Source organism: Procambarus clarkii, chromosome 11 (genome assembly GCF_040958095.1).
Source record: "Procambarus clarkii isolate CNS0578487 chromosome 11, FALCON_Pclarkii_2.0, whole genome shotgun sequence".
NCBI classification, from domain to species: Eukaryota; Metazoa; Arthropoda; class Malacostraca; order Decapoda; family Cambaridae; genus Procambarus; species Procambarus clarkii.
In genome coordinates, this window is record NC_091160.1 from 45,718,795 (window position 1) to 45,734,226 (window position 15,432).

Genomic DNA, 15,432 nt, shown 5'->3' on the forward strand with positions numbered 1-15,432 from the left:
AAGAATAACTGTCGACTGGAACAAAAGAATAACTGTCGACTGGAACATGAATAACTGTCGATTGGAACATGAATAACTGTCGACTGGAACAAAAGAATAACTCTCGACTGGAACAAAAGAATAACTCGACTGGAACAAAAGAATAACTCTCGACTGGAACAAAAGAGTAACTGTCGACTGGAACAAAAGAATAACTGTCGACTGAAAAAGAATAACTGTCGACTGGAACAAGAATAACTGTCGACTGGAACAAAGAATAACTGTCGACTGGAACAAAAGAATAACTGTCGACGGGAACAATGAATAACTGTCGACTGGAACATGAATAACTGTCGACTGGAACAAAAGAATAACTGTCGACTGGAACAAAAGAATAACTGTCGACTGGAACAAGAATAACTGTCGACTGGAACAAAGAATAACTGTCGACTGAACAAGAATAACTGTCGACTGGAACAAGAATAACTGTCGACTGGAACAATGAATAACTGTCGACTGGAACATGAATAACTGTCGACTGGAACAAGAATAACTGTCAACTGGAACAAAGAATAACTGTCGACTGGAACAAAGAATAACTGTCGACTGGAACAAGAATAACTGTCGACTGGAACAAAAGAATAACTGTCGACTGGAACAAAAGAATAACTGTCGACTGGAACAAAAGAATAACTGTCGACTGGAACAAAAGAATAACTGTCGACTGGAACAAAAGAATAACTGTCGACTGGAACATGAATAACTGTCGACTGGAACATGAATAACTGTCGACTGGAACAAAAGAATAACTGTCGACTGGAACAAAAGAATAACTGTCGACTGGAACAAAGAATAACTGTCGACTGGAACAAGAATAACTGTCGACTGGAACAAAAGAATAACTCGTCGACTGGAACAAAGAATAACTCTCGACTGGAACATGAATAACTGTCGACTGGAACAATGAATAACTCGTCGACTGGAACAAAGAATAACTGTCGACGGGAACATGAATAACTGTCGACTGGAACAATGAATAACTGTCGACTGGAACAAAAGAATAACTGTCGACTGGAACAAAAGAATAACTGTCGACTGGAACAAGAATAACTGTCGACTGGAACAAAAGAATAACTGTCGACTGGAACAAGAATAACTGTCGACTGGAACAAGAATAACTGTCGACTGGAACATGAATAACTGTCGACTGGAACAATGAATAACTGTCGACTGGAACAAGAATAACTGTCAACTGGAACAAAAGAATAACTGTCGACTGGAACAAAAGAATAACTGTCGACTGGAACAAGAATAACTGTCGACTGGAACAAAAGAATAACTGTCGACTGGAACAAAAGAATAACTGTCGACTGGAACAAAAGAATAACTGTCGACTGGAACAAAAGAATAACTGTCGACTGGAACAAAAGAATAACTGTCGACTGGAACATGAATAACTGTCAACTGGAACAATGAATAACTGTCGACTGGAACAAAAGAATAACTGTCGACTGGAACAAAAGAATACCTGTCGACTGGAACAAAAGAATAACTGTCGACTGGAACAAGAATAACTGTCGACTGGAACAAAAGAATAACTCTCGACTGGAACAAAAGAATAACTCTCGACTGGAACAAAAGAATAACTGTCGACTGGAACAAAAGAATAACTGTCGACTGGAACATGAATAACTGTCGACTGGAACAAAAGAATAACTCTCGACTGGAACAAAAGAATAACTAGACTGGAACAAAAGAATAACTCTCGACTGGAACAAAAGAGTAACTGTCGACTGGAACAAAAGAATAACTGTCGACTGAAACAAGAATAACTGTCGACTGGAACAAGAATAACTGTCGACTGGAACAAAAGAATAACTGTCGACTGGAACAAAAGAATAACTGTCGACGGGAACATGAATAACTGTCGACTGGAACATGAATAACTGTCGACTGGAACAAAAGAATAACTGTCGACTGGAACAAAAGAATAACTGTCGACTGGAACAAGAATAACTGTCGACTGGAACAAAAGAATACCTGTCGACTGGAACAAGAATAACTGTCGACTGGAACAAGAATAACTGTCGACTGGAACATGAATAACTGTCGACTGGAACATGAATAACTGTCGACTGGAACAAGAATAACTGTCAACTGGAACAAAAGAATAACTGTCGACTGGAACAAAAGAATAACTGTCGACTGGAACAAGAATAACTGTCGACTGGAACAAAAGAATAACTGTCGACTGGAACAAAAGAATAACTGTCGACTGGAACAAAATAATAACTGTCGACTGGAACAAAAGAATAACTGTCGACTGGAACATGAATAACTGTCAACTGGAACATGAATAACTGTCGACTGGAACAAAAGAATAACTGTCGACTGGAACAAAAGAATAACTGTCGACTGGAACAAAAGAATAACTGTCGACTGGAACAAGAATAACTGTCGACTGGAACAAAAGAATAACTCTCGACTGGAACAAAAGAATAACTCTCGACTGGAACATGAATAACTGTCGACTGGAACATGAATAACTCTCGACTGGAACAAAAGAATAACTGTCGACGGGAACATGAATAACTGTCGACTGGAACATGAATAACTGTCGACTGGAACAAAAGAATAACTGTCGACTGGAACAAAAGAATAACTGTCGACTGGAACAAGAATAACTGTCGACTGGAACAAAAGAATAACTGTCGACTGGAACAAGAATAACTGTCGACTGGAACAAGAATAACTGTCGACTGGAACATGAATAACTGTCGACTGGAACATGAATAACTGTCGACTGGAACAAGAATAACTGTCAACTGGAACAAAAGAATAACTGTCGACTGGAACAAAAGAATAACTGTCGACTGGAACAAGAATAACTGTCGACTGGAACAAAAGAATAACTGTCGACTGGAACAAAAGAATAACTGTCGACTGGAACAAAAGAATAACTGTCGACTGGAACAAAAGAATAACTGTCGACTGGAACAAAAGAATAACTGTCGACTGGAACATGAATAACTGTCAACTGGAACATGAATAACTGTCGACTGGAACAAAAGAATAACTGTCGACTGGAACAAGAATAACTGTCGACTGGAACAAAAGAATAACTCTCGACTGGAACAAAAGAATAACTCTCGACTGGAACAGAAGAATAACTGTCGACTGGAACAAAAGAATAACTGTCGACTGGAACATGAATAACTGTCGACTGGAACAAAAGAATAACTCTCGACTGGAACAAAAGAATAACTGTCGACTGGAACAAGAATAACTGTCGACTGGAACAAAAGAATAACTGTCGACTGGAACAAGAATAACTGTCGACTGGAACAAGAATAACTGTCGACTGGAACATGAATAACTGTCGACTGGAACATGAATAACTGTCGACTGGAACAAGAATAACTGTCAACTGGAACAAAAGAATAACTGTCGACTGGAACAAAAGAATAACTGTCGACTGGAACAAGAATAACTGTCGACTGGAACAAAAGAATAACTGTCGACTGGAACAAAAGAATAACTGTCGACTGGAACAAAAGAATAACTGTCGACTGGAACAAAAGAATAACTGTCGACTGGAACAAAAGAATAACTGTCGACTGGAACATGAATAACTGTCAACTGGAACATGAATAACTGTCGACTGGAACAAAAGAATAACTGTCGACTGGAACAAAAGAATAACTGTCGACTGGAACAAAAGAATAACTGTCGACTGGAACAAGAATAACTGTCGACTGGAACAAAAGAATAACTCTCGACTGGAACAAAAGAATAACTCTCGACTGGAACAAAAGAATAACTGTCGACTGGAACAAAAGAATAACTGTCGACTGGAACATGAATAACTGTCGACTGGAACAAAAGAATAACTCTCGACTGGAACAAAAGAATAACTCTCGACTGGAACAAAAGAATAACTCTCGACTGGAACAAAAGAATAACTCTCGACTGGAACAAAAGAATAACTCTCGACTGGAACAAAAGAATAACTCTCGACTGGAACAAAAGAATAACTCTCGACTGGAACAAAAGAATAACTGTCGACTGCAACAAAAGAATAACTCTCGACTGGAACATGAATAACTCTCGACTGGAACATGAATAACTGTCGACTGGAACATGAATAACTCTCAGCTGGAACAAAAGAATAACTCTCGACTGGAACAAAAGAATAACTCTCGACTGGAACATGAATAACTGTCGACTGGAACATGAATAACTCTCGACTGGAACAAAAGAATAACTCTCGACTGGAACAAAAGAATAACTCTCGACTGGAACAAAAGAATAACTCTCGACTGGAACAAAAGAATAACTCTCGACTGGAACAAAAGAATAACTCTCGACTGGAACAAAAGAATAACTCTCGACTGGAACAAAAGAATAACTCTCGACTGGAACAAAAGAATAACTGTCGACTGCAACAAAAGAATAACTCTCGACTGGAACATGAATAACTCTCGACTGGAACATGAATAACTCTCGACTGGAACAAAAGAATAACTCGACTGGAACAAAAGAATAACTCTCGGCTGGAACAAAAGAATAACTGTCGACTGGAACAAAAGAATAACTCTCGACTGGAACATGAATAACTCTCGACTGGAACAAAAGAATAACTCTCGACTGGAACAAAAGAATAACTCGACTGGAACAAAAGAATAACTCTCGACTGGAACAAAAGAATAACTCGACTGGAACAAAAGAATAACTCTCGACTGGAACATGAATAACTCTCGACTGGAACAAAAGAATAACTCTTGACTGGAACAAAAGAATAACTCTCGACTGGAACAAAAGAATAACTCTCGACTGGAACAAAAGAATAACTCTCGACTGGAACAAAAGAATAACTCTCGACTGGAACAAAGGAATAACTCTCGACTGGAACAAAAGAATAACTCTCGACTGGAACAAAAGAATAACTCTCGACTGGAACAAAAGAATAACTCTCGACTGGAACAAAAGAATAACTCTCGACTGGAACAAAAGAATAACTCGACTGGAACAATAGAATAACTGTCGAATGGAACAAAAGAATAACTCTCGACTGGAACAAAAGAATAACTCTCGACTGGAACAAAAGAATAACTCTCGACTGGAACAAAAGAATAACTCTCGACTGGAACAAAAGAATAACTCGACTGGAACAAAAGAATAAATCTCGACTGGAACAAAAGAATAACTCGACTGGAACAAAAGAATAACTCGACTGGAACAAAAGAATAACTCTCGACTGGAACAAAAGAATAACTCTCGACTGGAACAAAAGAATAACTGTCGACTGGAACAAAAGAATAAATCTCGACTGAAACAAAAGAATAACTCGACTGGAACAAAAGAATAACTCTCGACTGGAACAAAAGAATAACTCGACTGGAACAAAAGAATAACTCTCGACTGGAAGAAAAGAATAACTCGACTGGAACAAAAGAATAACTCGACTGGAAGAAACGAATAACTCGACTGGAACAAAGGAATAACTCTCGACTGGAACAAAAGAATAACTCGACTGGAACAAAAGAATAACTCTCGACTGGAACAAAAGAATAACTCGACTGGAACAAAAGAATAACTCTCGACTGGAACAAAAGAATAACTCTCGACTGGAACAAAAGAATAACTCTCGACTGGAACAAAAGAATAACTCACGACTGGAACAAAAGAATAACTCTCGACTGGAACAAAAGAATAACTCTCGACTGGAACAAAAGAATAACTTGACTGGAACAATAGAATAACTGTCGAATGGAACAAAAGAATAACTCTCGACTGGAACAAAAGAATAACTCTCGACTGGAACAAAAGAATAACTCTCGACTGGAACAAAAGAATAACTCTCGACTGGAACAAAAGAATAACTCGACTGGAACAAAAGAATAACTCTCGACTGGAACAAAAGAATAACTCGACTGGAACAAAAGAATAACTCTCGACTGGAACAAAAGAATAACTCTCTACTGGAACAAAAGAATAACTCTCGACTGGAACAAAAGAATAACTGTCGACTGGAACAAAAGAATAAATCTCGACTGGAACAAAAGAATAACTCGACTGGAACAAAAGAATAACTCTCGACTGGAACAAAAGAATAACTCGACTGGAACAAAAGAATAACTCTCGACTGGAACAAAAGAATAACTCGACTGGAACAAAAGAATAACTCGACTGGAAGAAAAGAATAACTCGACTGGAACAAAAGAATAACTCTCGACTGGAACAAAAGAATAACTCGACTGCAACAAAAGAATAACTCTCGACTGGAACAAAAGAATAACTCGACTGGAACAAAAGAATAACTCTCGACTGGAACAAAAGAATAACTCGACTGGAACAAAAGAATAACTCTCGACTGGAACAAAAGAATAACTCTCGACTGGAACAAAAGAATAACTCTCGACTGGAACAAAAGAATAACTCACGACTGGAACAAAAGAATAACTCTCGACTGGAACAAAAGAATAACTCACGACTGGAACAAAAGAATAACTCTCGACTGGAACAAAAGAATAACTCTCGACTGGAACAAAATAATAACTCTCGACTGGAACAAAAGAATAACTCTCGACTGGAACAAAAGAATAACTCTCGACTGGAACAAAAGAATAACTCTCGACTGGAACAAAAGAATAACTCTCGACTGGAACAAAAGAATAACTCGACTGGAACAAAAGAATAACTCTCGACTGGAACAAAAGAATAACTCTCGACTGGAACAAAAGAATAACTCTCTACTGGAACAAAAGAATAACTCTCGACTGGAACAAAAGAATAACTCTCGACTGGAACAAAATAATAACTCTCGACTGGAACAAAAGAATAACTCTCGACTGGAACAAAAGAATAACTCTCGACTGGAACAAAAGAATAACTCTCGACTGGAACAAAAGAATAACTCTCGACTGGAACAAAAGAATAACTCGACTGGAACAAAAGAATAACTCGACTGGAACAAAAGAATAACTCTCGACTGGAACAAAAGAATAACTCTCGACTGGAACAAAAGAATAACTCTCGACTGGAACAAAAGAATAACTCGACTGGAACAAAAGAATAACTCTCGACTGGAACAAAAGAATAACTCGACTGGAACAAAAGAATAACTCGACTGGAACAAAAGAATAACTCTCGACTGGAACAAAAGAATAACTCTCGACTGGAACAAAAGAATAACTGTCGACTGGAACAAAAGAATAACTCGACTGGAACAAAAGAATAACTCTCGACTGGAACAAAAGAATAACTCGACTGGAACAAAAGAATAACTGTCGACTGGAACAAAAGAATAACTGTCGACTGGAACAAAAGAATAACTCTCGACTGGAACAAAAGAATAACTCGACTGGAACAAAAGAATAACTCTCGACTGGAACAAAAGAATAACTCGACTGGAACAAAAGAATAACTCTCGACTGGAACAAAAGAATAACTCTCGACTGGAACAAAAGAATAACTCTTGACTGGAACAAAAGAATAACTCTCGACTGGAACAAAAGAATAACTCGACTGGAACAAAAGAATAACTCTCGACTGGAACAAAAGAATAACTCTCGACTGGAACAAAAGAATAACTCGACTGGAACAAAAGAATAACTCTCGACTGGAACAAAAGAATAACTCTCGACTGGAACAAAAGAATAACTCTCGACTGGAACAAAAGAATAACTCTCGACTGGAACAAAAGAATAACTCGACTGGAACAAAAGAATAACTCTCGACTGGAACAAAAGAATAACTCGACTGGAACAAAAGAATAACTCGACTGGAACAAAAGAATAACTCTCGACTGGAACAAAAGAATAACTCTCGACTGGAACAAAAGAATAACTGTCGACTGGAACAAAAGAATAACTCGACTGGAACAAAAGAATAACTCTCGACTGGAACAAAAGAATAACTCGACTGGAACAAAAGAATAACTCTCGACTGGAACAAAAGAATAACTGTCGACTGGAACAAAAGAATAACTCTCGACTGGAACAAAAGAATAACTCGACTGGAACAAAAGAATAACTCTCGACTGGAACAAAAGAATAACTCTCGACTGGAACAAAAGAATAACTCTCGACTGGAACAAAAGAATAACTCTCGACTGGAACAAAAGAATAACTCTCGACTGGAACAAAAGAATAACTCTTGACTGGAACAAAAGAATAACTCTCGACTGGAACAAAAGAATAACTCGACTGGAACAAAAGAATAACTCTCGACTGGAACAAAAGAATAACTCTCGACTGGAACAAAAGAATAACTCTCGACTGGAACAAAAGAATAACTCTCGACTGGAACAAAAGAATAACTCTCGACTGGAACAAAAGAATAACTCTCGACTGGAACAAAAGAATAACTCTCGACTGGAACAAAAGAATAACTCTCGACTGGATCAAAATAATAACTCTCGACTGGAACAAAAGAATAACTCTCGACTGGAACAAAAGAATAACTCTCGACTGGAACAAAAGAATAACTCTCGACTGGAACAAAAGAATAACTTTCGACTGGATTTTAGTATAAAATAATAACATTTAAATTTCCATGAGAAAATAACCTCATTTTAAAAGGCATTTACGTATAATTAGGAAATGTTAATAATTATTTGATATATTACAAGTTAAACAGTGTCATTACCCTCACCCTTGACGACTACATGTTCACCCTTCCGTCACCCTAGTCTAGCATGTTCACCCTTCCGTCACCCTAGTCTAACATGTTCACCCTTCCGTCACCCTAGTCTAACATGTTCACCCTTCCGTCACCCTAGTCTAGCATGTTCACCCTTCCGTCACACTAGTCTAACATGTTCACCCTTCCGTCACCCTAGTCTAGCATGTTCATCCTTCCGTCACCCTAGTCTAACATGTTCACCCTTCCGTCACCCTAGTCTAGCATGTTCATCCTTCCGTCACCCTAGTCTAACATGTTCACCCTTCCGTCACCCTAGTCTAGCATGTTCACCCTTCCGTCACCCTAGTCTAACATGTTCACCCTTCCGTCACCCTAGTCTAACATGTTCACCCTTGTGTCACCCTAGTCTAACATGTTCACCCTTCCGTCACCCTAGTCTAACATGTTCACCCTTCTGTCACCCTAGTCTAACATGTTCACCCTTCCGTCACCCTAGTCTAACATGTTCACCCTTCCGTCACCCTAGTCTAGCATGTTCACCCTTCCGTCACCCTAGTCTAACATGTTCACCCTTCCGTCACCCAAGTCTAACATGTTCACCCTTCCGTCACCCTAGTCTAACATGTTCACCCTTCCGTCACCCTAGTCTAACATGTTCACCCTTCCGTCACCCTAGTCTAACATGTTCACCCTTCCGTCACCCTAGTCTAACATGTTCACCCTTCCGTCACCCTAGTCTAACATGTTCACCCTTCCGTCACCCTAGTCTAACATGTTCACCCTTCCGTCACCCTAGTCTAACATGTTCACCCTTCCGTCACCCTAGTCTAACATGTTCACCCTTCCGTCACCCTAGTCTAACATGTTCACCCTTCCGTCACCCTAGTCTAACATGTTCATCCTTCCGTCACCCTAGTCTAACATGTTCACCCTTCCGTCACCCTAGTCTAACATGTGTTCACCCTTGTGTCACCCTAGTCTAACATGTTCACCCTTCCGTCACCCTAGTCTAACATGTGTTCACCCTTGTGTCACCCTAGTCTAACATGTTCACCCTTCCGTCACCCTAGTCTAACATGTGTTCACCCTTGTGTCACCCTAGTCTAACATGTTCACCCTTCCGTCACCCTAGTCTAACATGTTCATCCTTCCGTCACCCTAGTCTAACATGTTCACCCTTCCGTCACCCTAGTCTAACATGTTCACCCTTCTGTCACCCTAGTCTAACATGTTCACCCTTCCGTCACCCTAGTCTAACATGTTCACCCTTCCGTCACCCTAGTCTAGCATGTTCACCCTTCCGTCACCCTAGTCTAACATGTTCACCCTTCCGTCACCCTAGTCTAACATGTTCACCCTTCCGTCACCCTAGTCTAACATGTTCACCCTTCCGTCACCCTAGTCTAACATGTTCACCCTTCCGTCACCCTAGTCTAGCATGTTCACCCTTCCGTCACCCTAGTCTAACATGTTCACCCTTCCGTCACCCTAGTCTAACATGTTCACCCTTCCGTCACCCTAGTCTAACATGTTCACCCTTCCGTCACCCTAGTCTAACATGTTCACCCTTCCGTCACCCTAGTCTAACATGTTCACCCTTCCGTCACCCTAGTCTAACATGTTCACCCTTCTGTCACCCTAGTCTAACATATGTTCACCCTTGTGTCACCCTAGTCTAACATGTTCACCCTTCCGTCACCCTAGTCTAACATGTTCATCCTTCCGTCACCCTAGTCTAACATGTTCACCCTTCCGTCACCCTAGTCTAACATGTTCACCCTTCCGTCACCCTAGTCTAACATGTTCACCCTTCCGTCACCCTGGCCTTCCAACCTTCACCCTAGAATTCTGTTCCTTCACCCTAGTACCTGTTCCTTCACCCTAATATCCAGTTCCTTCACCCTAGCTCGAGGCCTGGTTGAAGACCGGGCCGCGGGGACGTTGAGCCCCGAAATCGTCGCAAGGTACCATACCTTCACCCTAGTCTCCTATTCGGACTCATTCCTACACCTATACAACCACCCATCAACAACCATCCATCTACATTAACCACCATCCACCAACAACAACCATCAACCACCACCACCAACCATCCAACAACCACCATCAACCACCAACACCAACCATCCAACAACCACCACCACCACCATCCACCAACAACCACCATCAACCACCACCACCAACCATCCAACAACCACCACCAACCACCATAACCACCACCACCACCACCATCCACCAACAACAACCATCAACCACCACCACCAACCATCCAACAACCACCATCAACCACCACCACCAACCATCCAACAACCATCCAACAACCCTCCAACAACCACCACCACCACCATCCACCAACAACAACCATCAACCACCACCACCACCATCCACCAACAACAACCATCAACCACTACCACCAACCATCCAACAACCACCATCAACCACCACCACCAACCATCCAACAACCATCCAACAACCACCACCACCACCATCCAACAACCATCAACCACCACCACCATCCACCAACAACAACCATCAACCACTACCACCAACCATCCAACAACCATCAACCACCACTACCACCAACCATCCAACAACCATCAACCACCACCATCCACCAACAACAACCATCAACCACTACCAACAACCATCAACCACCACCACCAACAACCATCCAACAACTATCCAACAACCACCACCACCACCATCCACCAACAACAACCATCAACCACTTCCACCAACCATCCAACAACCATCAACCACCACCACCAACAACCATCCAACAACCATCAACCACCACCACCAACAACCATCCAACAGGGTCTTTACCACTGTCCAGCCATCATAGCTTCCCTTTATTTTCTCTATCTTCATAATGGCCAACATAAATAAATAATTGCTGGCTATGTGGCCGCTGTTTGATAAATTCTCGTTTCCTCTAACCTGGTGCATTTGCAGTACGTTCAAATTTAAATTCAAATATTCAAACGTTCAAATTTAAATTCAAACATTGCAACGTTCAAAATTTAAATTCAAACATTGAAACTGTATGCAAAAATTATATAACGATAAATTGCCTGACCGTTATTTTTAATTATAGTTATGTACATAATGGGAACGAATTTTTTAATAAATATATATATAATATTATTGGAAGCCAGGTACGCGAGAGAATATTAATAAAGGTTTCTGGCATTCGTAGCTATGTTAGAGGGAAGGGGGGGGGGGGGGGGTTATTGGCTATCTGTACTGGCTATCGTGGTGGACTTTATAGCGAGGGGGTCTAAAAGGACACCTCACCAGTACGGTCACATGGAAGAGGTTAGATGATGCAGAAGTCGTTGAAGCTAATTCAAAATTTGAAATTTAAACGTTCTAAACACCTTGAGAAATGAGTCATTGCATTAATCTAATAATATTCGGAAGGCGGGGCTAGTGAGCTTAGCTCGACCCTGCCAGTACATCTAGGTGAGTACATCACTCTACCAATTGTGGCGTTAAATCTCGTTTATTTCCGTTAAATGCCGTTATTTCTCGTTAATTTCCGGTACATGTTGATAATTCTCGTTAAATGTTGTTTTGTCTAGTTAATTTATGTTAAATGTCGTTAATCTGCCTCACGGACAATTTGCCCTGACTACTGGCTAGTTGTTACCTCATAATTAACTCGTTATACCACATAAATTAAATTTAAAATTTAGATTTAAGGTTTAGATATTGAGCCGGCTGGGATGGTACCACTATCCCTGCCGGCTGGGATGGTACCACTATCCCAGCCGGCTGGGATGGTACCACTATCCCTGCCGGCTGGGATGGTACCACTATCCCTGCCGGCTGGGATGGTACCACTATCCCTGCCGGCTGGGATGGTACCACTATCCCTGCCGGCTGGGATGGTACCACTATCCCTGCCGGCTGGGATGGTACCACTATCTCTGCCGGCTGGGATGGTACCACTATCCCTGCCGGCTGGGATGGTACCACTATCCCTGCCGGCTGGGATGGTACCACTATCCCAGCCGGCTGGGATGGTACCACTATCCCTGCCGGCTGGGATGGTACCACTATCCCTGCCGGCTGGGATGGTACCACTATCCCTGCCGGCTGGGATGGTACCACTATCCCTGCCGGCTGGGATGGTACCACTATCCCTGCCGGCTGGGATGGTACCACTATCCCTGCCGGCTGGGATGGTACCACTATCCCTGCCGGCTGGGATGGTACCACTATCCCTGCCGGCTGGGATGGTACCACTATCCCTGCCGGCTGGGATGGTACCACTATCCCTGCCGGCTGGGATGGTACCACTATCCCTGCCGGCTGGGATGGTACCACTATCCCTGCCGGCTGGGATGGTACCACTATCCCTGCCGGCTGGGATGGTACCACTATCCCTGCCGGCTGGGATGGTACCACTATCCCTGCCGGCTGGGATGGTACCACTATCCCTGCCGGCTGGGATGGTACCACTATCCCTGCCGGCTGGGATGGTACCACTATCCCTGCCGGCTGGGATGGTACCACTATCCCTGCCGGCTGGGATGGTACCACTATCCCTGCCGGCTGGGATGGTACCACTATCCCTGCCGGCTGGGATGGTACCACTATCCCTGCCGGCTGGGATGGTACCACTATCCCAGCCGGCTGGGATGGTACCACTATCCCTGCCGGCTGGGATGGTACCACTATCCCTGCCGGCTGGGATGGTACCACTATCCCTGCCGGCTGGGATGGTACCACTATCCCTGCCGGCTGGGATGGTACCACTATCCCTGCCGGCTGGGATGGTACCACTATCCCTGCCGGCTGGGATGGTACCACTATCCCTGCCGGCTGGGATGGTACCACTATCCCTGCCGGCTGGGATGGTACCACTATCCCTGCCGGCTGGGATGGTACCACTATCCCTGCCGGCTGGGATGGTACCACTATCCCTGCCGGCTGGGATGGTACCACTATCCCTGCCGGCTGGGATGGTACCACTATCCCTGCCGGCTGGGATGGTACCACTATCCCTGCCGGCTGGGATGGTACCACTATCCCTGCCGGCTGGGATGGTACCACTATCCCTGCCGGCTGGGATGGTACCACTATCCCTGCCGGCTGGGATGGTACCACTATCCCTGCCGGCTGGGATGGTACCACTATCCCTGCCGGCTGGGATGGTACCACTATCCCTGCCGGCTGGGATGGTACCACTATCCCTGCCGGCTGGGATGGTACCACTATCCCTGCCAGCTGGGATGGTACCACTATCCCTGCCGGCTGGGATGGTACCACTATCCCTGCCGGCTGGGATGGTACCACTATCCCTGCCGGCTGGGATGGTACCACTATCCCAGCCGGCTGGGATGGTACCACTATCCCTGCCGGCTGGGATGGTACCACTATCCCTGCCGGCTGGGATGGTACCACTATCCCTGCCGGCTGGGATGGTACCACTATCCCTGCCGGCTGGGATGGTACCACTATCCCTGCCGGCTGGGATGGTACCACTATTCCTGCCGGCTGGGATGGTACCACTATCCCTGCCGGCTGGGATGGTACCACTATCCCTGCCGGCTGGGATGGTACCACTATCCCTGCCGGCTGGGATGGTACCACTATCCCTGCCGGCTGGGATGGTACCACTATCCCAGCCGGCTGGGATGGTACCACTATCCCTGCCGGCTGGGATGGTACCACTATCCCTGCCGGCTGGGATGGTACCACTATCCCAGCCGGCTGGGATGGTACCACTATCCCTGCCGGCTGGGATGGTACCACTATCCCTGCCGGCTGGGATGGTACCACTATCCCTGCCGGCTGGGATGGTACCACTATCCCTGCCGGCTGGGGTGGTACCACTATCCCTGCCGGCTGGGATGGTACCACTATCCCTGCCGGCTGGGATGGTACCACTATCCCTGCCGGCTGGGATGGTACCACTATCCCTGCCGGCTGGGATGGTACCACTATCCCTGCCGGCTGGGATGGTACCACTATCCCTGCCGGCTGGGGTGGTACCACTATCCCTGCCGGCTGGGATGGTCACCCAACACATCCCTGCCGGCTGGGATGGTCACCCAACACATCCCTGCCGGCTGGGATGGTTACCCAACACATCCCTGCCGGCTGGGATGGGCTCCAACACATCCCTGCCGGCTGGGATGGTCACCCAACACATCCCTGCCGGCTGGGATGGTCACCCAACACATCCCTGCCGGCTGGGATGGGCTCCAACACATCCCTGCCGGCTGGGATGGGCACCAACACATCCCTGCCGGCTGGGATGGCCACCTACATATCCCTGCCGGCTGGGATAGCCACCTACACATCCCTGCCGGCTGGGATGGCCACCTACACATCCCTGCCGGCTGGGATAGGCACCAGCACATCCCTGCCTTCTGGGATAGGCACCAGCACATCCCTGCCGGCTGTGATAGGCACCAGCACATCCCTGCCGGCTGGGATGAGCACCCAACGCATCCCTGCCGGCTGGGATAGGCACCAGCACATCCCTGCCGGCTGGGATAGGCACCAGCACATCCCTGCCGGCTGGGATGGTACCAAACACATCCCTGCCGGCTGGGATGGGCACCAGCACATCCCTGCCGGCTGGGATGAGCACCCAACACATCCCTGCCGGCTGGGATAGCCACCTACACATCCCTGCCGGCTGGGATAGGCACCAGCACATCCCTGCCGGCTGGGATATGCACCAGCACATCCCTGCCGGCTGGGATAGGCACCAGCACATCCCTGCCGGCTGGGATAGGCACCAGCACATCCCTGCCGGCTGGGATAGCCACCTACACATCCCTGCCGGCT